Raw genomic sequence first — 24,676 nt, forward strand, 5'->3', positions numbered from 1 at the left:
TTACGTGTGTTATTTTCAGTACATGTCAAAAACATTTATTTCATTTACGTTTTACGCCACTTTATACACATGATTGTGTTGTTTAGGGCATGATCAGTGTTTAAGTAATTTTTTTCATTGTTTCTATTTGTCCATTTCTATTTTTGTTTCCATTTTTGTTCATGCCAGGAAGTTTAGGATTCATTATTTTTACTTTATTTTTATTTATTTACATATATTTGACTAAAATGTCTGAAATTCCACGGATCCATGGACGCATTAACAGGTTTCCCAAATATCTTTATCTGAAAAAATACCTTAAACTTGATGCCACTCCCAGAACCAACTGATGAGTTTCAAAGTATCACTTTTTTTCTTTAGGACGGGTTCTGAAGTGTTCTGTTGAAAAATCATTTGAAATTTCAAGCTAAATACTGTTTGTAAACAATAATTTGATATTCAATTGCATATATGTTATTACGCTTATTGTTATTGCACTTGTTGTTATTGTCCAACAAGCCCATTGCCCATTGTTGTTGCTCAAACAAGCACACAGCCACCAGTTGCTTCTTTTCACCTGTGGGGGAGTTCCACATACTGGAGGGACCTCGAACCAGCTGTGTAATACAGGCTGTACAGTGAGAGAGATACAGTATATACAGTATCTATTTATTTATCTATCCATCTATCTATCTGTCTGTCTGTCTATCTAAATTTTTATCTAAGTATCGAGCTGTCTATCTAAATTTTGATCTAATCTATATATCTATCGTAGTGGTCAGCTTTGCTTGATTGAAACACTAGAGAATGATTAAGTGGGTGTAAGATTCCTCTGAAAAATTCTGTGGGACCACAAGCAATGAGAAACAAGGCTCACATTTAAGGAGTGTGAAGCGTTCAACTATGAGAGACAAAATGAGAAAAAAAAATCCAGGAAATCACATTGTAGAATTTTTAAAGAATTTATTTGTAAATTATGGTGGAAAATAAGTATTTGGTCACCCACAAACAAGCAAGATTTCTGGCTCTCACAGACCTGTAACTTTTTCTTTAAGAAGCTCTTCTGTCCTCCACTCGTCACCTGTATTAATGGCACCTGTTTGACCTCGTTATCTGTATAAAAGAAACCTGTCCACAGCCTCAAACAGTCAGACTCCAAACTCAACCATGGACAAGACCAAAGAGCTGTCGAAGGACACCAGGAAGAAAATTGTAGACCTGCACCAGACTGGGAAGAGTGAATCTACAATAGGCAAGTAGGTTGGTGTGAATAAATTAACTGTGGGAGCAATTGTAAGAAAATGGAAGACATACAAGACCATTGATAATCTCCCTCGATCTGGAGCCCCACGCAAGATCTCATCCTGTGGGGTCAAAATGATCATGAGAACGGTGAGCAAAAATCCCAGAACTACACGGAGGGACCTGATGAATGACCTGCAGAGAGCTGGGACCAAAGTAATAAAGGCTACCATCAGTAACACACTACGCCGAGAGGAACTCAAATCCTGCAGTGCCAGGCGTGTCCCCCTGCTTAAGCCAGTACATGTCCAGACCCGTCTGAAGTTTGCCAGAGAGCATATGGATGATCCAGAAGAGGATTGGGAGAATATCATGTGGTCAGATGAAACCAAAATGGAACTTTTTGGTAAAAACTCAACTCGTCGAGTTTGGAGGAAGAAGAATGCTGAGTTGCATCCCAAGAACACCATACCTACTGTGAAGCATGGGGGTGGAAACATCATGCTTTGGGGCTGTTTTTCTGCAAAGGGGACAGGACGACTGATCCGTGGGAAAGAATGAACGGGGCCATGTATCGTGAGATTTTAAGCCAAAACCTCCTTCCATCAGTGAGAGCATTGAAGATGGAACGTGGCTGGGTCTTCCAGCATGACAATGATCCCAAACACACCGCTCGGGAAACGAAGGAGTGGCTCCGTAAAAAGCATTTCAAGGTCCTGGAGTGGCCTAGCCAGTCTCCAGACCTCAACCCCATAGAAAATTTGTGGAGTCCGTGTTGCCTAGCAACAGCCCCAAAACATCACTGCTCTAGAGGAGATCTGCATGGAGGAATGGGCCAAAATACCAGCTACAGTGTGTGCAAACCTGGTGGAAACAGGAAACGTTTCACCTCTGTCACTGCCAACAAAGGTTATGTTACAAAGTATTGAGTTGAACTTTTGTTATTGACCAAATACTTATTTTCCACCATAATTTACAAATAAATTCTTTAAAAATCCTACAATGTGATTTCCTGGATTTGTTTTTCTCATTTTGTCTCTCATAGTTGAAGTGTAGCTATGATGAAAATTACAGACCTCTCTCATCTTTCTAAGTAGGAGAACCTGCACAATCAGTGGCTGACTAAATACTTTTTGACCCCACTGTATGTTAGGTACTTAGCAGTCAACACTATTAGGTTTGATTTGGAATGCTGAGGCTTTTCAGCAAGCCACTGGGGTTCCTCTACACAAAACACATACACTTTGTGCACATTAATGCTGGAACAAGAAAGAGTCTTCCCTAAACTATTCCTAAAACAGGGTTAAAAGTGTATAATTATTTATATTACTTTAATAGATATTTGATTTCAATTAATTAATAGTTTAATAGAATTTATACCTGAAATTAGTTAGGATTTACATTTTCAGCATTTTGCAGATGCTTTCATCTAAAACAACTTACATTACAGTTACAGTATATAATCTAAGCAATTGAGGGTTAAGGGCCTTGCTCAAAGGCCTAACAGTGGCAGCCTGGTAGTGGTAAGGCTTGAACCTGCAATCTTCTGATTACTAGTCCAGTACCTTAACCACTAGGCTACAACTGCCTCCATCATTTTCAGAAGTAAGTGCAGTTACTAGACATTGTTTGGCAGCATTGCAACAAATCAAGGTTTTATGTTGTGTCGTCTACTTTAATCAACACGTCTATAAAACAATGATTAAATGATTCATCTCAACATCTTCACTGATTTGGTTTCAACAGTTTTGTAAATCATATCAATTTTAATCAAACGTTACATAATGGGTGTGTTCGAAAAGCTAGCTAGGCAGCATTTTACGTCATCCTGTGCGCACCCCTGAGAAGGAGGCTGTTTGAAATCCTAGATGCCTTAATATCCTCACTACTGAGGTATCTTAATATTTCAATCACTTATAAGAATCCTCTCTACCGAGGCAGCTGTCTATGTAGACAGTAAGACAGCAAGGCAGCTCCCTAGGTTTTCGAACACACCCAATATTTTGTTTTTAGATTTATGCACTTACTACTCATATGAACTAATGAAAGGTTTAGATTTTAAAAAGCACATTTGAATAAAGCGTATTACAACATTTGGTGTTGGTGTTGATCCTGCGGCTAGCGGTTCTTTTATGTTTTCTATCAGAGACACATTAACGTTGTACTGGTGTAAAAATAACTATTAATTATAAGATATTTGTAAGTTGTTTACTGAAGATAGAAGAAATAAACAGTATGTTTTAAGTCTCCACGTGACTTCTGTGTGACGTAGGTTAACGTCACGTATTCTTTAGAGAAGGAAGGTTCTCATTACAGGCGGACGCCATTTTGTGGTGAGTGAAACATAAAATAATTTGTAAATATTTGTGGTTTGGCTTTATATTTATAAATGAATTATTATATTAAGTATTAACATTTACCAGTTACATTCATATTTTAACCCGTAGTAAATGAACATTTGGCTAGGTAGCAGATCGCTAACTGCAGTAAACTACGGAACCATTGTTAGCATTATCTTACATATTTTAGCCCTTAGTTTTTTAGTTCTTCTTACAATAAATGGTGGTTTTTACAAAGCAAAATTAAGTATTTTTTTATTTTTCTTGTAGGAAGAACCACTGTGAAACAGGAAATTATAAATGAATAAAATAGTTCAGACTCGCTTCGCTGCTTCGTCATCTAGCCAACACCCAAATGTTCTGACGCACTTACAAAGATAATACGATAATACACTGGATATTTGGTCTGGACAGGGACGAAAAGCAGCCAGATAGTAAAAACATCATATTGTACATCTGGATATTGAATAGTTTTACTGTTTTCATGATCACTTATCTCTCACATCAAGCGATCTAATCTATGAAAATAAATCTACCAACAGTACTTTTACTGCATCAGCAAAACCTTAAAACATTTTATTTAAAATACATCATTTATGAAAAAATGTATATAGGACAGTGTAACTAATAACCAAGTTAAAACATTGTGGATGCAATAAAATGCCAGTAGCCTACGTCTTAATATTTCACACCATGACTTTTGCTCACTAAAATAACATTAACTCGAATGCTGTAAAATACGCTGTTAGAACATAAAAGTTCAAACTTTGGTTAAAGGAGGAAAAAATCACACAAAACTAAAATGTAGTAAATGTCTCCATTCAAACCTACACAAGCATAACTGGTAATAAAAAATAAAATCATCCCACACTATTGATATACATAGATATAAACCACACACTATACAGCCAAGAGTGTTTAAACAACCTTAAGCTTGTGTAACATTTCATACCAACTACAGAACTAAAGTGTCCATTTACACATATTTGTGTGTGGGAATTTTACCCGTTTTATCAAAAAAAAAAAAAAAAAGTGCCATTAAGCTTCAAACTACAAATGTTTCACACACAAGTAGCTTAAATAACCACAATATGAGCCACAAAAATAAGCAGTATGATAATAAACTATGAGATTCAAATATTATAACTTACCTCTGATGCATTTTATAATAAATGAGATCAGATGTTAAGAGAATGAAAGTCAAGGTCCAGCTGGGGTCAGTACACTGACTGGTAATGAGATGAATGGATAGTCCGTAATTGTTTGTCAAATATCAGGCGATGGTCAAACACAGCAAGAAATCAGACACTTATCTCATGAAACAAACAGGACAGGACTGTGCCACACAGACACACAAATGTTAACAACAAGTGAACACAAAAGGGAATGCTGGGAAAGGAGGGACAAACAAAAGATTTGACCATGACAGAATATTTGCATTTAGAAATGATCCAGGTGGCACAGAGGCTCGGTGGGTGGCACTGTCACATCACAGAAAGAGGGTCCTGGTGGGTCAGTTCCCAGGTGGAGCGGTGTGGGTACTTTCTGTGTGGAGTTTGTATGTTCTCCTCACGGGTTTCCTTTGGGTGCTCTAGTTTCCTCCTACAGTCCAAAGATGTGCAGTCAGGTTAAGTCACTAAAATGTATTGATCCTCACTGGGAAACAGTTACAGTGTTGTAATTGATGCAGTTGGTAGTTTATTGCTTAGACACTATTTTGTACACTAGTATGTGATTTGTAGCACAGACAGACTCTGGATTCTATACAGTACTGTTTAACACTAAACCAACAGTGTTTTCAGGGAGAACCCGACCATTCAGAAAAGAGAGGGAAATCTCAGAACCAGTCAGAACTGGCAAACCACAAGTGTCACTTCAACCACATTTGTGGATTTACAGTGAGTGTGTATCGTGTGTGTACAGTCAGACTTATGTAACGTTTATAGAATTTGTGTGTAAATAAGTGAACATTTTCCTCTACAGGGAACAAACGTCTGCACATTTTAATACCCAGTTACTGTTTATTTACTACATTTAACATTTTATCACTTTATTTTAAATGTAGTAAAAGTGTTGTCAAAATTTAAAATATATTTGAACAGGGTGTACAAATTTTGCATCAGTGTGACCAAATATAAAATATCATCACTTTATTGTTTGTTCATTTCTCTTGACAGTCATGAACATCCAGATGTTTCTCCTGTACATCTGTACAGCTATTCTGTTTGTTAACTGTGATGGTGAGTGAGCAGCTTCTATAAAATACATCCACCAGAATTCTACTGATATAAGAGTTTTATTTAATATCAGCTCAAATTCATCTATATTTTATTTATCTTTATTCCAGCATGCTCCTCTGAAAATTCTCTAATCAGCAAAAATGCCACAGTGGATACCACAGCTCTCCTGCCCTGTAACTGTAACACTCAACCTGATCAAACACCACATGTTCTGTGGAAGATTAAAATTAGGAAAGTGTTTGAGCGAGAGGGTAATAAGTCGTATCATGGTAAAGGATATAAGAGTCGTGTGAACATTCCTGAGGACGAGCTGAAGAAAGGAGACTTTTCTCTGGTGTTGAAGAATGTCACAGTTAATGATGCAGCTGAATATAAATGCTACCAGCTGGTGAAGAGCACAGGAAGCTCTCCTGCCAAACATCATTTAATCCAGACTGTTCATCTCTCAGTTGTTGGTAAGTGTTTTGTTTTTAGTAGAACAGAAACTGATTGTTAGAAACACTGATCACTGTGTGCATCCAACAAACATTTAGACTTTATTATAAAGCTGTTATAATGAATCGGCTCTCTTACCACACATACAGTAAAAAGATTCTGCCCCCTTCCTGATTCTCTCTGTTGTTGCATATTTGTAACACTCACTTGTTAAAGATGAGCTGAATAAACGTGTTTTAAAATTAATATTTCTTCATTAAAGGGAAATCATTACTATATTTAATATTACTATAGTTACTCAACTCAGTTTACCAAACAATGATAAATGAGTTTAATTGGACTGGGTACACCAAGCTTTATTACTGCCGCCCAGGAGAATCTAAATCACAGGTGTCAAACTCAAGGCCCGCGGGCCAGATCCGGCCCGCCGCGTCATTTGATCCGGCCCGCGAGAGCTTAAACGACTGTATGATTGTTGTGATGGTTCGAGTCGTTACAGAGAAGCGCTTATAATTTAATGCGCTCCTGCGCCTTTAAGAGACAACCTGACATCGTAGTCATGGCAACTAACTTTAACCTTCGCTAAGAAGCCATGTGACTTTTACGGCAAAAGAACGCGGGGTAGCGTAGTCAGTGATGTAAACAATAATAAATAAATACAAATAATTATATTGCAATATAATACCCAAGCATTGTCTGTAAGTAGTGGCGTTTATATTCTCAGTTGTTAGTAAAGAGTATATATAGTAAGAGTATATCACAGCGTTTTAGTTACAAATTTACCGTCATTAAATACTGTTGTTACCGTTACTGTAGCAATTAGTATCTTTACACACAATTTTAACTCGTTATTTTATGTTTGGTTAAATCTCATATTGTACCAGATGTAACACTTGATTACAGCTGTGTGTTTTACTGTATTAAGTTCTTTATTGTTTTTATTGTTTGTATTTTTACTTCATTTTGATGCACACAGTGTATCACACAGCTGGGAAGCAAATAAACCGACTGTATTCTGAAGGGAGCTGTCTGTCTGTCTGTCTGTCTGTCTGTCTGTCTAGCTGAGAAAGGGGGATAAACTATTAGCGAGGGCAGAATGATTGTCTTAAAATACACTGTAAAATCCTAAACAAACTGCATCTTTAAAAATGCAGGCTGATTTTGTGACCTGCAAAGTGACACATCCTGCCAGTAGATGATGTTACACATACAGTATTTACACATGATCCTAAAATGTACAAGAAGATAAGTAAGAACATTAAGCAATAGGAGGAAATTTTATGAAAGTGAAAACAAGTTTGTGCTTCAGGAAGAGAAACCGGTGCATCTCTTGTGTTATGAGGCTGTGTCTGTGGTAAAGGAGGACAATATAAATGCATAATTCAGCCTCCAAGAAAAACAGCAATGTGACTGCAATCACAGCAGAATACGTTACAATCGGCCCTTCGAGGGCCACCATAATGCTGATGTGGCCCTCGGTGAAAATGAGTTTGACAACCATGATCTAAATGATCTGGGACTCCAGCAAACCAGAGTAAGAGCCACTGTCTCCAAAAACAAAATCCCTTAAAAAGCTGTAATAATAGTAAATCCTCCCAAAGTGGTGAACCTACCAAAAACCTTCCAGGAGTCATTTAGTAAGACAGAGAAGAATCCAGAACATTAAGGACATGCAGACTGCACACATTAAAAATACATATATGATGTATGTGGTCTGTTATCAAAGACATGAAGAAATCCCCCAACAGCCAGATACCAAATGGAATCAATAATAATAAAAAACAGGTCTGTCATAAGTTACAAACTACTGAGACATAAACTCTTCACAGTCAAGCAAGCTTTATATTACCATGATATATTACAATATTTTTAAGAGGTGTGGGGGACACTGATGTTTTCTCCCAAAAAAAAAAAAAAAAAAAAAAAAAAAAAAAAATATATATATATATATATATATATATATATACAGGGAGAACATGCAAAAACTCCTTACAGACACCATGCCATGTGCTTGTTTGATGTCACATTTTAGAACCATGTGCATGAATATGTATTGTCCTGCCCCATGTGGCTACAACAGCTTTCCTCAGGAATCCGGAGAGTGACTATGGAAATTTGTGTCCATTCAGTCAAATGAGCATTTATGAAGTCAGACACTGATGTTGGATAAAAAGTCCTGGATTGTGTTCGACTTTCCAGTTCTTTCATTGTTGTTGAAATTCCTTCACATCAAACCGCATTTACATCGTGCACAGGGGTGCAGTCACACTTTTCTTTTACTGATTTCAAAAATCTGTTAGTACTGGATGCAGCTGAATTAGGGCTGTCCATATACTTTTGGTCATACAGTATAGCTGATGAACATTACTTAACAAGTGTGATGATTTTCTACATGCAGCAAGTTCGTATGATGCTGAACTGGAGGCTAGACCCGTCACTTACTTATAATTAGCATTACCACTGCAAAGCTATTGACAAACACCAAAATAAAATAATTCTTAGGTTTATTTTTCACTCCTAGACCTTTATAAAGTAGATTTATTTAGTATTAATATAGAAATGAGGTACGATGGTACTAAAACTGTAACATTAATAAATATTTCTCTTATTTAGCCAAAGAAGCGACAACACAGAGTCCACACTCTTCCAGTGGTGAGTAAATATAAAAATTATTTTTAAGTTGAATGTTCTATAATCACTAATTAAATTTTTCATTAACACTTAAATAAAGAACAATAACTTTATTTCTGTTATTGTTATTAAGCTAAATTATTATACGTTCTTAGGAATAAAATTTTGTTCAGGGCCAGTGCAGGCACTTACTTATAATTATCAGTTTATTAATATATAATGTGATTTTTAGTGATTGTGTGTATATATATATATATATATATATATATATATATATATATATATATTAAAAATCATTTTAAAATTTTTAATCGAGAAAAATCGTGATTAAAGAACAACATTAATCGCAATTAATCGCAAAGTAATAATTGAGCAAAATTTGAACAGTTATGCACATTTTTATTGCAAGAACATGTTTACCAATAAAAACATTCATAAATATGATCAAATTATTAAATCTAAATTCATTTTAGAAAGCACATTATCCACATCATTAACTGTGTTAAAGCGTTTATACCAGTAGTGTCCAAACTTTTTTCGAGGAGGGCCAGATTTGATAATGTGAAAGTGCCTGAAAAATATTAAATTTTAGATAATATAAAAGAAACATAGAAAGGAAATTAGAATAAAGGTAATAATAAAGATTAAACATTGTCTCTGTGTGGGTCCATCAGGGTTGTTCCTGTGTTTGGTTGTATCAGTCCGTGTCTCTCAGATTGTAACAGGCAGATACGTACTGAGCTGCTACTGCGCTGCTCTTCTTCTCCTCTCCTAACATGATGAAGAGTTTCTGGGTGTTGGTGAGGGAGCAGAATTCAGGGTGAAGTTTCTGGAATGTTTTGTAGTACACCTCCCATATGTGAGTGTATTTTGGACACTCAGTTAGGAAGTGCAGCTCAGTCTCTGTGGTGTTGGTGTTGCACTGTGTACACACTCGTTGTTCTGTGGGGAGCCAGGAGTTCCTGTAGCGTCTGGTCTCGATGGCCAGCTTGTGAGCACTGAGTCTGTATTTGGTCAGTGTGGTTCTGAGTTTGAGGTCAGTCACTGTACTCAGGTAATCAGCTACAGTGTGTGTATAAATATACAGTGTATCACAAAAGTAAGTACACCCCTCACATTTCTGCAAATATTTCATTATATCTTTTCATGGGACAACACTATAGACATGAAACTTGGATATAACTTAGAGTAGTCAGTGTACAGCTTGTATAGCAGTGTAGATTTACTGTCTTCTGAAAATAACTCAACACACAGCCATTAATGTCTAAATAGCTGGCAACATAAGTGAATCCAATAAGATAGTAAAATCGTTCACCTGATATTTATCAGGGCAGCAGATGTGAATATTAAAATCACCCAGAAGCAAAACTCTGTCAGACATAGGTACAATCACTGCCAGGAAATCAGCAAATTCAGTAATAAAATCTCTGTGAGGTTTGGGAGATCTAGAGTGTAAAAAAGAGTGTGCTTTTAAAACCAAAACTTTAAAACTTTTGAACTTCCCGACATTTAACAATTGACATCTCAGACGCTGTTTAAAAACCACCACAGTTCCTCTGCCTCTACCTGTATTCCAAGGTAAACTGAAAAACCACAGTCAACTGGGCAAAGATCTATGAAAGGGGCGGAGTCGACAGCGGATTCACCTGGTGTAGCCCATGTCTCAGTTATAAACAACAGGTCCAAAACAAGCAAAGTTTTATTGTAGACAGAGTGCGCATTTACCAATGCCATGTGAACGCCATGTGAACTGACACGGACTGTGGCTCGGAGTTTCAGCCGAGGTCGAGTGTGTGTGACGGACTGTTCCGTAACACAGGTACCAGGCAACTGTACACCAGTCCAATGTTACAAAGAGATACCGCTCAGGAGTTGTGATGAATGGGTCGAGGCGGTGCGTACCATGAGAAACCAACCTTGCCATCCAAGCGGTTCCTCAATCTCACTAGAATACCTCCTCGTTTCCCCCTCTTCCTCTGCCGCTTCCCTCAATGGATAAAGCAGGGATAGCGACAAACCTTCATGGGCCAGGACGCTCGAGACCGGGAATAAAAGCCACTCTGTCCATCAATATTATGGAACCAGAAACCCCCCATAGAGAATGAATATTGAGTAGCATATGACGATCATAAACAAGTAGTTGTGAAGCACTATAAGCATGCATAACCACACCACAGTAATACACACAACACCGCTAAACATAAAACATGTAGAGAGAGACGGCAAACCGACAAACACACTGGCGCCATCATTCATGTTCAGTATGTTCAGTTTTTATCACTGAGGTCGTGCTGCACTCACAACACATCAGCAGTAAAAGAATATAAGAAATAATAATCTGTTCTAAATGGTTTTACTGTTTATTTTACAGAACTACTGATTCTCCTCTGCAGTGTTTCACTTCCTGATTTTATATTTCAGATAAACCAAATCCTGATACTAAACCTACTGAACGCTGGAAAATAATTGTAATAGTATTGTGTGTTTGTTTGGTTGCTGCTGTACCAGTGATATTCATCATCTACCATAAGAAACGAGGTAAGAACTTCCTGCATCATTCACACAATTTTATTTCATTATAAAGTAAAATAGAATTAAAATAAATGTATTCTAAAAAAAATTATTTAGATATAACAGCTTTTCACAAATTTTCAAGTGCCACAATTATTTGGTTATTACAATAAAACAGTTCTTAGACGTCTTATTTGAGAATACAGAGCAGGGAATTTGAGACCGTTCCTCTGTACAGGATCTCTCCAGATCGACTATTTACATTTACAGCATTTAGCAGACGCTTTTATCCAAAGCGACTTACACAATGAGCTGAACACAATGAGCAATTGAGGGTTAAGGGCCTTGCTCAGGGACCCAACAGTGGCAACTTGGTGGTGGCGGGGCTTGAACCAGCGACCTTCTGTTTACTAGTCCAGTACCTTAACCACTGAGCTATCACTGACCAGGGTCCAGGTTCTCTCTTGTGCTCTTATCTTATATGTTTTGAATCACTGGTCCTGCTGAAAGCTCCAGTGTGTGTAGCATTAACAGTAATAGTGTGTGTAGTGTCGTGGAAAAATGTGGTGAGAATGCAAAAGAAGTTAAACGGTGCCCACAGACAAGCACCATGATAACAATTTAAAAACTATAATCATTTAATACACAAACATAATAATAATATCCAGGATATATTATGAATAAAATCTTTTTTTTCATAACAGTAGTATTATAAATGTGTGTAGTATTAATAGTGTGTAGTATTAATAGTGTGTAATATTAATAGTGTGTAATATTAGCATGAGTGTGTGTGTTGTGTTCAGTATTTTGTTTAAAACTAAATTCTGTTTAGTTTCAGAGTACTTTCATCATAAATCTCATGTAGCAGCATCCGAACCAGCAGAGCTTCCACTGAACAGGTACAGAAACACCAAGTATAATAATAAACACATCATGATAAAACTTTATATTAAAGGTATAAACACTGACCAGTTTATTAGGAACACCTGCTCACTCATGTACAGAGCTGTAAATACTTGTTACGTTTCTGTTTGTACTTTACACTTCAACTGTTCAACTGTTTCAGATCTTCACACTAAATATATTAACAGTAAAAAGAAGAATCTGTGATTTGTTCATTTGTTTAAAGTATTATTTTATTGTTATTATAATGATAAATGTATCTCTGTGTGCACTTTTTTGTAGTCCTGCATTGGACGGTCCACCCAAGACCAATATTGGTGTTGGTGTTTGACTAAACCTCAGGCTGATCCCGTGTAAATCTAAGTTAGTCTCCACCACCACAAGATGAACAAAGAGAATTTCTGAGACCTTGATGTGAGCTGGTAATGGACTTCCATCAACCTGGATCTCCAGCAACTGATGTAATCATGTACCACCACCAGAAGAGGACACCAAGGCAAAACATCAGCATGTTCTCAACTAGATACCAGTTCATGTTATGAGTTTATAAATCTTTACGTCTCCAGGAAAAGTTTAGATTCTCTAAAAGGTCAATACTAGTTGCTACTTCAGTATTTGTTATTAATCCACTGGACTCATTTGCAAAATATCTAGACGCTGTTTTTCATACTCCAGACTTTTCCTTTTAATGTCACATTATTTAAAATTTTTCTTTTTACTGTATTATTTTACATGCAGCACCAACATGGGTTAACTAGGTAACTAGTTAGGTGTTCTGGAATGGAAAAGCAAAACCCCTCTTTTTCAGAAAATGAATTGTGATTCATGCTATTAGCCTCTGTATTAACTCATTATTAGGTTTTGGTATAAACCCTGGGAGATCCTCAGATGCAGAATTGCAACATTTCTTATAAATGATGCCATTATAACTATGTATGCCTACAAATGGCCTAACCAACATTTCCCAGCAGCCCACACTAAAGTTTGTATTGCAATAATGTGGGTGGAGTCACAGCTACAGTGAAGGTCAGGTACTTCCCTAAACTCAAACAAAAGGACTGGCCTTAATTACACCCCATGCTCCTGTTTTCACTTAAAATTTGTATTTTTTTTCTACATTTCTTATGATGTTTAGTAACAGAAAATGTAATACGTATATTACCAAACTTCACTCTGTCCAGTTGATTTGTGGGCAGTTTTTTGAATGTTGCAAAAATACAACACTGGGCTCCAGTGGTCATCATAATCACAGAAGAGAAACTCAAATCTAATAAGTGACACCATTATTTTCCAGACAGCAATACTAGATTTAGATTTAGCTGCTCCAATTCTTTTCATGTTCATGTCAGAACTAATTTGCAGAAAATACTAGGCCAAGCTGCAGGTTATACATCTAATACATAAGTAACACAACCAAGTTGTTTAAAAGAATAAAATAAAATTATTATAATATATTATAATAAAATTATGGATTTTTTTTTTTACATTAAATATGAAATAGAAATTATTTTTTTATTAAGTTCTTAAAGTTTTTTTTTTTACTAATAAAATAAATTAATTTTCTATCTTAATTATTATATCCTATATGTAGGTGTGTCTTATCCACCTATATAGGCAAGTCGTAGACTAGTGGTTAAGGCACAGGACTAGTAATCCAAAGTTTGTTGATACATGCTCAATAATCCAGGTACACAAATCCACAAAGTTGAATCAGTTCATCTGGACACAAGTTTGTTGTAGAGAAACGTTTCACCACTCAATCCGAGTGACTTCTTCAGTCTGAGCTGGTGGTGGATACCCCGACCTTATATGCTGCTGATTTGCATGTACATATGCAAATCACAATGAGCATTAATTACAGTGGCCATGTGTGTCTTTCACATATGATTGGGGTATACAACAAACTTGTGTCCAGATGAACTGATTCAACTTTGTGGTTAGTAATCCAAAGGTTGCTGGTTCAAGCCCCACTACTGCCAGGTTGCTGCTGTTGGGCCCTTGAGCAAAGCCTCAGTTGCTCAGACTGTAACTGCAATGTAAGTCGCTTTGGATAAAGGCGCCAGCTAAATGCCAAAAATATAAATCTATGTGTGTGCTGTGTCTGATCCAATCATACCAGCACAACACACACTAACACACCACCACCATGTCAGTGTCACTGCAGTGCTGAGAATGATCCACCACCTAAATAATACCTGCTCTGTGGTGGTCCTGTGGTGGTCCTGACCATTGAAGAACAGCATGAAACCAAAGTGTTCACAAAGTGTGTAGAGAAACAGATGGACTACAGTCAGTAATTGTAGAACTACAAAGTGCTTTTATGTGTGTAGAAACATGAAGGTGGTTTTACAGTTATGGCTGATCTGTGTTTGTATATATGTCATTAATTTCATATCTTATTGCACTTGTTGCTATTGCACTTATTACCATTGTTGCCTTGATTGTATTTCAGTCAGGGTGGATTTAGATGGCGAGGTAAAGAAGTGATTCTGTTACTTTTATTTGACACAGCTCAGTGTTCACTCTGTAGTTGTGACATTGTTTTACTTGAACTGAAATATAAACTGTACATCTGTACATGCAGTACATTTGTTATGGCTTAATTTTGTACATATTTTTATTTGTCACTGTAAACAGTTTTGTTTATCTGATGTGTTCGAGTGTTGAATGAAATGATAAAACAGTTATTGTGGTCTGTCCTTCTCTGCCCTCAGTTCCACACCACCTTTGTTACTTCTCTTAAACCTCTACAGTAACTAACATTATGAGAGGGAATGTAACTGTTGACATAATGGTTTTCTGCAGTGTTGGCTTGGTGAGTAGCACTGTCGCCTCTCAGCCTTGAGATGATCCTGAGGAGGGGTGATTTAGTGGAAGTGTTGGAGATGTATACAAGTTGCAGCCGTCATTAGATAAGTTAGAGGCGGACAAATCGTCCTCCATGGCACCCTCGGCCGTCCTCCACTTCACCCTCTGGACCTTTTGGAGATCAAGTGATTTAGTGTTTCAGTTTTTATTTTGTCTCGTTCTTCCTGTAAACACGTCCTAAGATGTGTATCACTACGGGGGGTTGTTGTCACATTTTTAGTTTCGCTTGCTCGCTCCTTGCTTTATTAGACGAGTGCTCTTGCAGGTATCTAACTTTGCATTGTATTAAAAGTAGCGTTTCTCAATCCTCCGCTGTTTCCATGTTTAAAGCCGTTACCCTTATTAAAGTAAATCCTTCAAATACTGTGTATATATAATGAATTATTATATTAAGTATTACCATTTACCAATTACATTCATATTTTAACCAATAGTAAATGAAAATGTGGCTAGGTAGCCAGATTGCTAATTGCTGTAAATGATGGGGAACCATTAGCATTAGCTTGTATTTTAACCCTTGTTTAGTTCTTTTTATGATAAATAGTGATTTTAACAAAGCTAAATAAAGTATTTTCCTTCATATTTTTCTTGTAGGAAGAACAACTGTAAAACAGGGAACTATGACAAAGCAAAATCGAATCTAAACTATTTTATTTATTTATTGTTAACTAGCATTTACTCCCAATGTTCTGACGCACTTAAAGATAATACGCTCAAAATGCAGTACAAGTGTATTTGGTCTGGAGAGGGACTGAAAGCAGCCTGATCATCATATTGTACATAATAAATAATAAATAAACAACTTATATAGCGCCTGTTATAGTACCCAAGGACACTTTACATAGGAATCATAATCACAAAGAGGATAAAACAAACAAGAAGAAGACGAGTGAAAGTGTTGAGTAAACAAGAATGTTTTTAGAAGAGATTTAAACTCTGTTTCTATAAATGTCCACATGCTGGAAATGTAGGTTTTGTTTTGTTAAACCACTGAAGATTTTATTGGACTATATTTTTCTATTGTTTAAATACATATAAACTTGTTCAGAGAAAATAGTAACATCAAGTAAAGTTTAATTCATTTTATAAATGTTTTGTTGCAACTACTGCTACATTTTGTTCCTAAATAAACCAAAATAAATCAGAAAAAACTACTAATTAAAATATTTTTTTTTACTTTCCAGATTTGTTTGTAGATTTGATTCCAGTATATGTATCTGGGTTTTGTAACTTGGAAGTAAAGTAATGAGGAATTAGTTTACATTTTCCAGGAAGTAATGAGTAAAGTAATCACATTGCAATTTTAGTTAAGTAATAAGTGTAGCACGGCTATCCCAAAAATAAAATTAACCGACAACGCCACCCCTTAGTTTAAACCTGGAGGTAAGGGGAACTCCAGTCCAAGATAATGAATACAACGTCACAAAAATAAATCAATATGACGTTCTTTATTATAACAGTAAGTAGCAAAACCTTAACTACTTTGCAGAGTTAAAATACAAAAATGCACACAAAAAAAAGAAAACATGCAGAAAAGAACAGTGGCTGACGCTCTGTATTAAGTCAAGTAACCTTTATCACTGCTCAGATGCTTTTTAAATTACAGTTCATTGGTGCACTCAAACAAATGAGTCCCAGCTGTATAAACTTCACTCAGGATTAACACGAGGCAATACGGAGTATGTCCAGCTCTAGTTGCGTCACGCACACAAACACTTTAGAAAACGTTCACAGCGTAGTACCACAATTGGCCACCACATCAGAATACCTGGTTTACTCTCGGCGTCTCACCCACTCTAACCTCAGAAGAGCGTGGTATACGCCATCGCTTTTTATTTGTTGGCTTTATATCCCCACCTGGACTCGACACTGCCCCCAACGACAAGGCCACTCGCTACATAAGTAATCAGTAATGGATTACTTTCTTTGAGTAACTACCCCAACACTGTCTACCACCCATGGTGGTCAACCTAAACCTAGGAGCAACCAGGAGACCATCATCTATGAGAAGGGACATAGCGGTAAAAGATTAGCCAGATACAAGGAGACCAGACCATGAAGTTAGCACTAACATTTTAAATTGAAGATGCTTATTGACTGGGAACCAATGGAGTCGTTCTAATACCGGGGTGATATGCTCATGTTTTTTAGACCGGGTCAGCACTCGGGCAACAGCATTCTGAACAATCTGCATTATTATTTATTTATTATTATACATATTTGGAGGTAACAAAGGCATGTACCAGGGCTCTAAAAGACAGAAACGGACGCAGTCGAGCGACATTTCGAAGCTGGAAGGAGGTAGACTTCAACAGTGAACTTATATGTGGCTTAAGTGACAGGAGAGGGTCAAACAGAACCCCACGATTATGGGCCTTGGAAGAAGACTGAACAGGGGTACCAGCAATAGTGAGGGATGTGTTAGTGAGAGAAGAGACAACAGATTTACAGCCAATGATGACATACTCAGTCTTCAGGGCATTCAGTAGGAGAAAATCTGCACGCAGCCATGAGTTTAGATCATAGATGCAATTGGTGAAAGAGGGGGGTGGAAAAGGGGCAGATGGTTTAAAGTTTAGATAAACCTGTGTGTCATCTGCATAACAGTGGGAATTCAACCCATGATGACGGAATATATCACCAAGGAGCAAGATGTAAATAATAAAAAGCAGTGGTCCCAACACTGAGCCCTGGGGAACACCCTGCTTTACAGGAGCAATGTCAGATTCATGATAACCCATGCAAGTGAAATCAAGTAGGATTTAAACCAGGTCAAAACTGTGCCAGAGAAACCAATATCAGAGAGCCGGAAACAACCTGCTTGAGAAGAAATGTGGGTGCAGGATCAAGGAGTGAAGTAATGGTCTTAGAGCCGGTTATAATTCTAGCGATGGAAAAGGGATTGACATGCAAAATAAGACAATGTGTGTGGAGAAGAAAAGGTAGAAGAAGAGAAGCGAGAAGAGAACGATGATTTACATGGTTGATAAAGTGGACACTTTATCACTGTAGAAATTGAGAAATGCATTACATAAATCAGGTGTTGGAGCCAGGGCGTCTGAAGTGGGACGCAAAAGTTTATTAACAGTAGTAAAAAGTTGCTTGGAATCCAGGCCTGTATTAGTAATTGTAGAAGTGTAGTAAGTGGTACGAGCATTATTTAAAGCCTCTTTATATCTGGCCAAATATGATCCAAATATGCTTGATGATGTATGTACGTGTAAGCCTGTTTTCCTGTAAAGACGTTCAAGATGCCTACCAGGAGGAATGAGAGGAGGGTACAGACCGAGTTACAACTGGAGCTAGAGTGTTAAGAGTATCGGCCATAGACTGATTGTAAACAAAGACGGCTTCATCAATATCATGCAGGGTGGTAATAACAGGAAAAGTGGAAGATACCAGGACAGAAGAGAATGACATGAATAAATACATGAAGCAATAAACAGATGATCAGATATGCCAATATCATGACCTGATATATTAATGATAGTCCCAGCCAAGGAACAAATCAATTCTAAGATGTGTCCATGTTTATGAGTTAGAAAATCAACATGTTGATACAAATCAAAACAGTTTAAGAGTGACAAAAAACCAGTAGAACCAGGTGATACCGAGTCAATGTGAATATTAAAGTCTCCAAGGACAACTAATGTATATAATAGAGAGCTGACTGTAGTTAGGACCTCACCAAATTCAAGTAAGAAATCAGAGATTGAGTTGCTAGGAGGACGGTAAACTAATAGTACAACAATCAGACTAGGACCCAAGATCCTAAGAACCATGTACTCAAACAGAGCCGTTTCCTGCATTTTACACAAACTTATTTTCATGTTACTGCTGAATAAGATGGTTAGACCCCCACCACGACCACTCAGCCTAGGTGCACAGAGATATTTAAAGCCAGGTGGGGTGGCCGCATTTAAATGAAAATAATCACCATGTGATTGCCAGGTTTCAGTCAGGAAGAGCAGGTCCAGGTGATGCTGTCCGATGAGGTCATTAAGAAGGACGGCTTTATCTGACATGAAGTGGCAATTTAACAGGGCCAGGTTAAACCCACAACATTAAGCAGATAAGGGCTGGACAGAAGTGGGACCTCATGGGACCTCACTTAGAACAGTGTAGTCCACTCTGCGCTGGGGCATGGATGGGCAACTCCTGGGCCCAGGGACCGAGCCATAAATCACGGGTATACCAGAGACAGATCACTGATGTAAAAGAGGATGATGCCTGTGGTCAAGATGGATGCAACACGGCCAACATTTAATACCAGTGGAATTACACAAGTTGTAAGTTTTGGAGTGAGGACGATATGAAGAGCGCAGATCATAAAGTTCAACCAAGGAGTAACCACGCTGAGAGATTTCTTTAAAATCAGGCAGCTGCCACATGACTAGGCAGGTAATCCACAGGTGAACGATCCAGACGAGAAAGAAGGGTAACATAACAGTTCCAAAGAAATTGTACAGGTACAAGTAGGCTCACGCAAAGCAGAAGACCTGCATAAACCCAAATGCTAGCCATTCAATCTCCTCATACAAATATCAGGAAGCTGAAAGCTAGGCTGCATTATCCTGAGACACAACCAGAACCACAGACAGGTTATCAGCAATAGATGCAGCAAACAACAGATTGAGAGAAATGAAGTTTACGCAGCTATGTTGAAGCTAAAAGAACAGGCTGTGTGAAGAGAGCTCGCACACAAGCACATTAGCAACCGGCTAAAGTGGAAGGCTTAGCATTAGTTGCAAGCCAGAAAAAAAGAACAGAGTAGAAACAGTAAATCCAGAAAAACAGTCTAAAAACAGGTCACAGTAGAGATGTAAATAAAAGCCAAAATCACAAAACAAAAATAAATAAAACACAATAAACAGAAAACAAAAGAAACACCGGCAGGAGTGGCAGCACAAAACACACAGCGTACCCTACTAATGAACAGTGTTCGTAACATTCGTACATCTGGATATCAAACAGTTGCACTGTTCTCATGATCCATTATCTCTCTATAGCGATCTAATCTATGTAAATAATCAACAGTACTTTTACTGCACCACAACTTAAAACATTTTATTTAAAATAAATTATCTGTGACAAAATGTCTGTATGACAGAGTAACTAATAACAAAGTTAAAACATTGTGGATGCTTACATTTTTACTTTAACTCCAATATTTGTAGTTGACGTGGTTATAAACCAATAAAACGATAAAAGAGCCAGTAGCCTAATTCTTAATATTTCACCACCATTTATAATCACACGAGAAATATTAGTCAGAAATGACAGGAAACATGTTGTGTTTGGTGTTGTTGCAGTTTTTTAAGAGTCACTTTAAAAGAGAATTATCACATGATGTGAAAGCCACATAACAGAAATAACATTCTATATTAAAAATCATTTCACAACCTTTTGCTCAGTAAAACGACATTAACACCAATGCTAACAGCATCTTATACAGAACTTTGGTTAAAGGAGGTAAGAAATCACACAAAACAAAAATGTGCTAAATGTCTCCACTCAGATCTACACAAGTATAAATGTAATAATACAAAATAAAATCATCCCACATTGTAAGGGTTCCTGCGGTGTCGGGTGAACTTACCTCGGGTTCCCGGCGTCGCAGGAGTTACAGAGCCACTGGAACAAAGGCCTCAAATAAGAGGCCTTCTAAATAAAGCTGACAACCTGCAGCTGTGCCTGCTTATTTAAACAGGTACTGTGCAGCCACAGGTTGTCACGCCTTCTGTTTGATTTTGTTTGGTTTCATTTCATTTGGTTTCATTTGCATTTCATTTGTTTAATTTATCTTTTGTTAGGGACAGCAGGTACCCCGGGCATCAATAGGACGATCAGGTGTGTAGACTGAAAGGCTGAGGTAGTTAGGATCTTTTACTTTCGACTGTGCGACCTCGCACAGTCCCGCGGCTGGTGACATGGCCCATCTGAAACAGATCGGCTCCTTCCCAGCGACAGCGGCCCGCGGCTGGTGACATGGCTTATCTGAAACAGATCGGCTCCTTCCCAGCGACAGCGACCCACGGCTGGTGACATGGCCATCTGAAACAGATCGGCTCCTTCCCAGCGACAGCGGCCCGCGGCTGGTGACATGGCCATCTGAAACAGATCGGCTCCTTCCCAGCGACAGCGGCCCGCGGCTGGTGATATGGCCATCTGAAACAGATCGGCTCCTTTCCAGCGACAGCGACCCACGGCGGGTGACATGGCCATCTGAAACAGATCGGCTCCTTCCCAGCGACAGCGGCCCGCGGCTGGTGACATGGCCATCTGAAACAGATCGGCTCCTTTCCAGCAACAGCGACCCACGGCGGGTGACATGGCCATCTGAAACAGATCGGCTCCCCTCCAGCGACAGCGGCCCGCGGCTGGTGACGTGGCCCATCTGAAACAGATCGGCTCCTTCCCAGCGACAGCGTACTGCAGCGGGTGACATGGCCATCTGAAACAGATCGGCTCCTTCCCAGTGACAGCGGCCCGCGGCGGGTGACGTGGCCCATCTGAAACAGATCGGCTCCTTCTCAGCGACAGCGACCTGTGGCTGGTGACGTGGCCCATCTGAAACAGATCGGCTCCTTCTCAGCGACAGCGACCTGTGGCTGGTGACATGGCCATCTGAAACAGATCGGCTCCTTTCCAGCGACAGCGACCCACGGCGGGTGACATGGCCATCTGAAACAGATCGGCTCCTTTCCAGCGACAGCGGCCCGCGGCTGGTGACGTGGCCCATCTGAAACAGATCGGCTCCTTTCCAGCGACAGCGGCCCGCGGCTGGTGACGTGGCCCATCTGAAACAGATCGGCTCCTTCCCAGTGACAGCGGCCCGCGGCGGGTGTTGTGGCCCATCTGAAACAGATCGGCTCCTTCTCAGCGACAGCGACCTGTGGCTGGTGACATGGCCATCTGAAACAGATCGGCTCCTTCCCAGTGACAGCGATCCGCGGCGGGTGACACGGCCATCTGATTCTTCGAACTGTGCTTACGCGAGTTCGGTTCCTTTTTATTTGTTCCTAACAGATCGGCTCCTTCCCCACAACTGCGTCCCGCAGCTGGTGACATGGCCCATCTGGAACAGATTTACTCCTTCTCAGCGACAGCGGACTGCAGAGGGTGACATGGCCATCTGATGACCCGAACTGCACTCATGCGAGTTTGGGCTTGTTTCCCTGAACTCTGTAGTTCAGTGCGTGCGGCTTCGGCGCTTTAATAGCGCACGGCCTTTGGGGCAAAACCCGCTCCTAAATGGCACAGTGTTGGGTGCGACCACTTAGCAAGCCAGCGATCAGTGTTCGTGGCTCAGCTGTGTTCGCCTTTATGTTTTTTGTGTTTCAGCTTTCCAGTGGTCAGCGGCATTGATCGAGATTCGCCCGACATGGCCATCTGATTCTCCAAACTGATTCGAGTTCGGTTCCTTTTTCTTATGCTCACAGATTGGCTCTTTCTCAGTGACAGCGGCCCGCGGTGGGTGACATGGCCATCTGATGACCCGAACTGTGCTCATGCGAGTTCAGGCTTGTTTCCCTGAACTCTGTAGTTCAGTGCGTGCAGCTTCGGTGCCTTAATAGTGCACGGCCGTCAGGCTAAACCCGATCCTAAATGACACAGCGTTGAGCGTGACCGCTTAGCAAGCCAGCGATCGGGGTTCGCGGCTCAGCTGTGTTCACACTATACAGCTGTGATGATGCTAGCTGGACTAGCATATCACGAGCACTAAACTGGACTGTAACTTTTAATTTCAATAGATAAAAAGAGACATTTACCTGTTTCCTGAACGGAGTGACTGCGCGGGTCAATCTGTTCTCTTCGGGGGGACACAGGGACAGAGGGTACAGGTTGACCTGGAAAAACAAAGGATATTAAAATCTTAACTTTGATAGAACATATTTAACATGCATGTGAAATAATTAATTTAAGTAAAGATGGTACTAGAGCTAACTATTTATTGCTTTGTTTGTGATTAGGTTATTTTAGTTTTCCTTGAAAACACTGGGATGTAATATTGGTTTAGTCCAGTGGGAGAGGCTAGAACTATTTAAATTGAGTGAATTACTGTTTGGGGAGATCTCCATGATCTGGTGTTTACTTTTGCAATGCTCTATCCAATAAAGAAAAAAGAAGGAAAAGTTCAAACTTCTGACTTTCTGCTTCGTTACTGTTCATTTTTAACACGGTAACCTCCATGCCACTTGGCTAAGTTACCACAACAGCCAAGAGTGTTTAAACAACCTTAAGCTTGTGTAACATTTCATACCAACTACAGAAGTATTCATAAGGAGTTAAAGTGGCCACTTTATACTTTATACACATATTTGTCTGTGGGAATTTTACCCAATTAATCAAAAAACTAGAAAGAAAGTGCCATTAAGCTTCAAACCACAAATCTTTCCACCTATTTATATTTTTCCACACACAATTAATATAAATATAAATAACTTGCCTCTGATGTATTTTATAATGAACACGACTTGAAGCTTGTTGGAAAAAAAAAAGAGATGAATCAAGATGCAGTGATGTGTGAATGTTCAAAGAGCTTTTTATTGGGACAAATCCAAGAGTCCAAGAAAAAGTCAAGGTCCATAACTGGTGTCAGCAATGGATCGTCAAAGATCAGACAATGGTCATACACAGGAAGAAATCAAACACTGATCTCAGAACACAAACACAACTTGCTGTGCAACACACACACACAGGCATAAACAACAGGTGAACACATTAGGGAATGGATCAATGAGTGGACAGACCTTAGTTTAGTTTGAATATTTATGTAAATACTCGTCAGCTTCCTCTTACCATGTCTTCCTCTTACCACGTTCCTTAATAAAATTTATTTTCCAACAGAGCTGCTATATGAGCTCCACAAAGCCCATGTTCAAGAGATGAACAAAAATAATGCTTCAATTAGCCTCAACATTTGGTTTAAACTCACAGACATTAGTGTAGGTTCCTTTACTGTGGTTCAAGACTTCACTGTGTTTACTAGATTTTAGAACATTATTGCAGTGATTTACTTCCATTCAGCTACAGAAGCATAAGTAATGTTTACCACTGAGCTGTGGCAGCATGGCTGAACTTACAGTCAGCATTCCAGTTCACCCAAGATGTTGGATAGGGTTGAAAATCAGACCTAATGATCAGTCTTTTTCACATCAAACAATCTTTATTTTATAAAATAAAAAGCGAACACTTCTCTAGGATAACACATAGAGAGCCCAGACTGTATAGTGCTGTAGTAAATAGATTAAATTAATACTTATTTATGTAACTATATAGTAATTATATACAGGGGTTGGACAAAATAACTGAAACACCTGTCATTTTAGTGTGGGAGGTTTCATGGCTAAATTGGACCAGTCTGGTGGCCAATCTTCATTAATTGCACATTGCACCAGTAAGAGCAGAGTGTGAAGGTTCAATTAGCAGGGTAAGAGCACAGTTTTGCTCAAAATATTGCAATGCACACAACATTATGGGTGACATACTGTACCAGAGTTCAAAAGAGGACAAATTGTTGGTGCA

Source organism: Trichomycterus rosablanca, chromosome 1 (assembly GCF_030014385.1).
Source record: "Trichomycterus rosablanca isolate fTriRos1 chromosome 1, fTriRos1.hap1, whole genome shotgun sequence".
Lineage (NCBI taxonomy): Eukaryota > Metazoa > Chordata > Actinopteri > Siluriformes > Trichomycteridae > Trichomycterus > Trichomycterus rosablanca.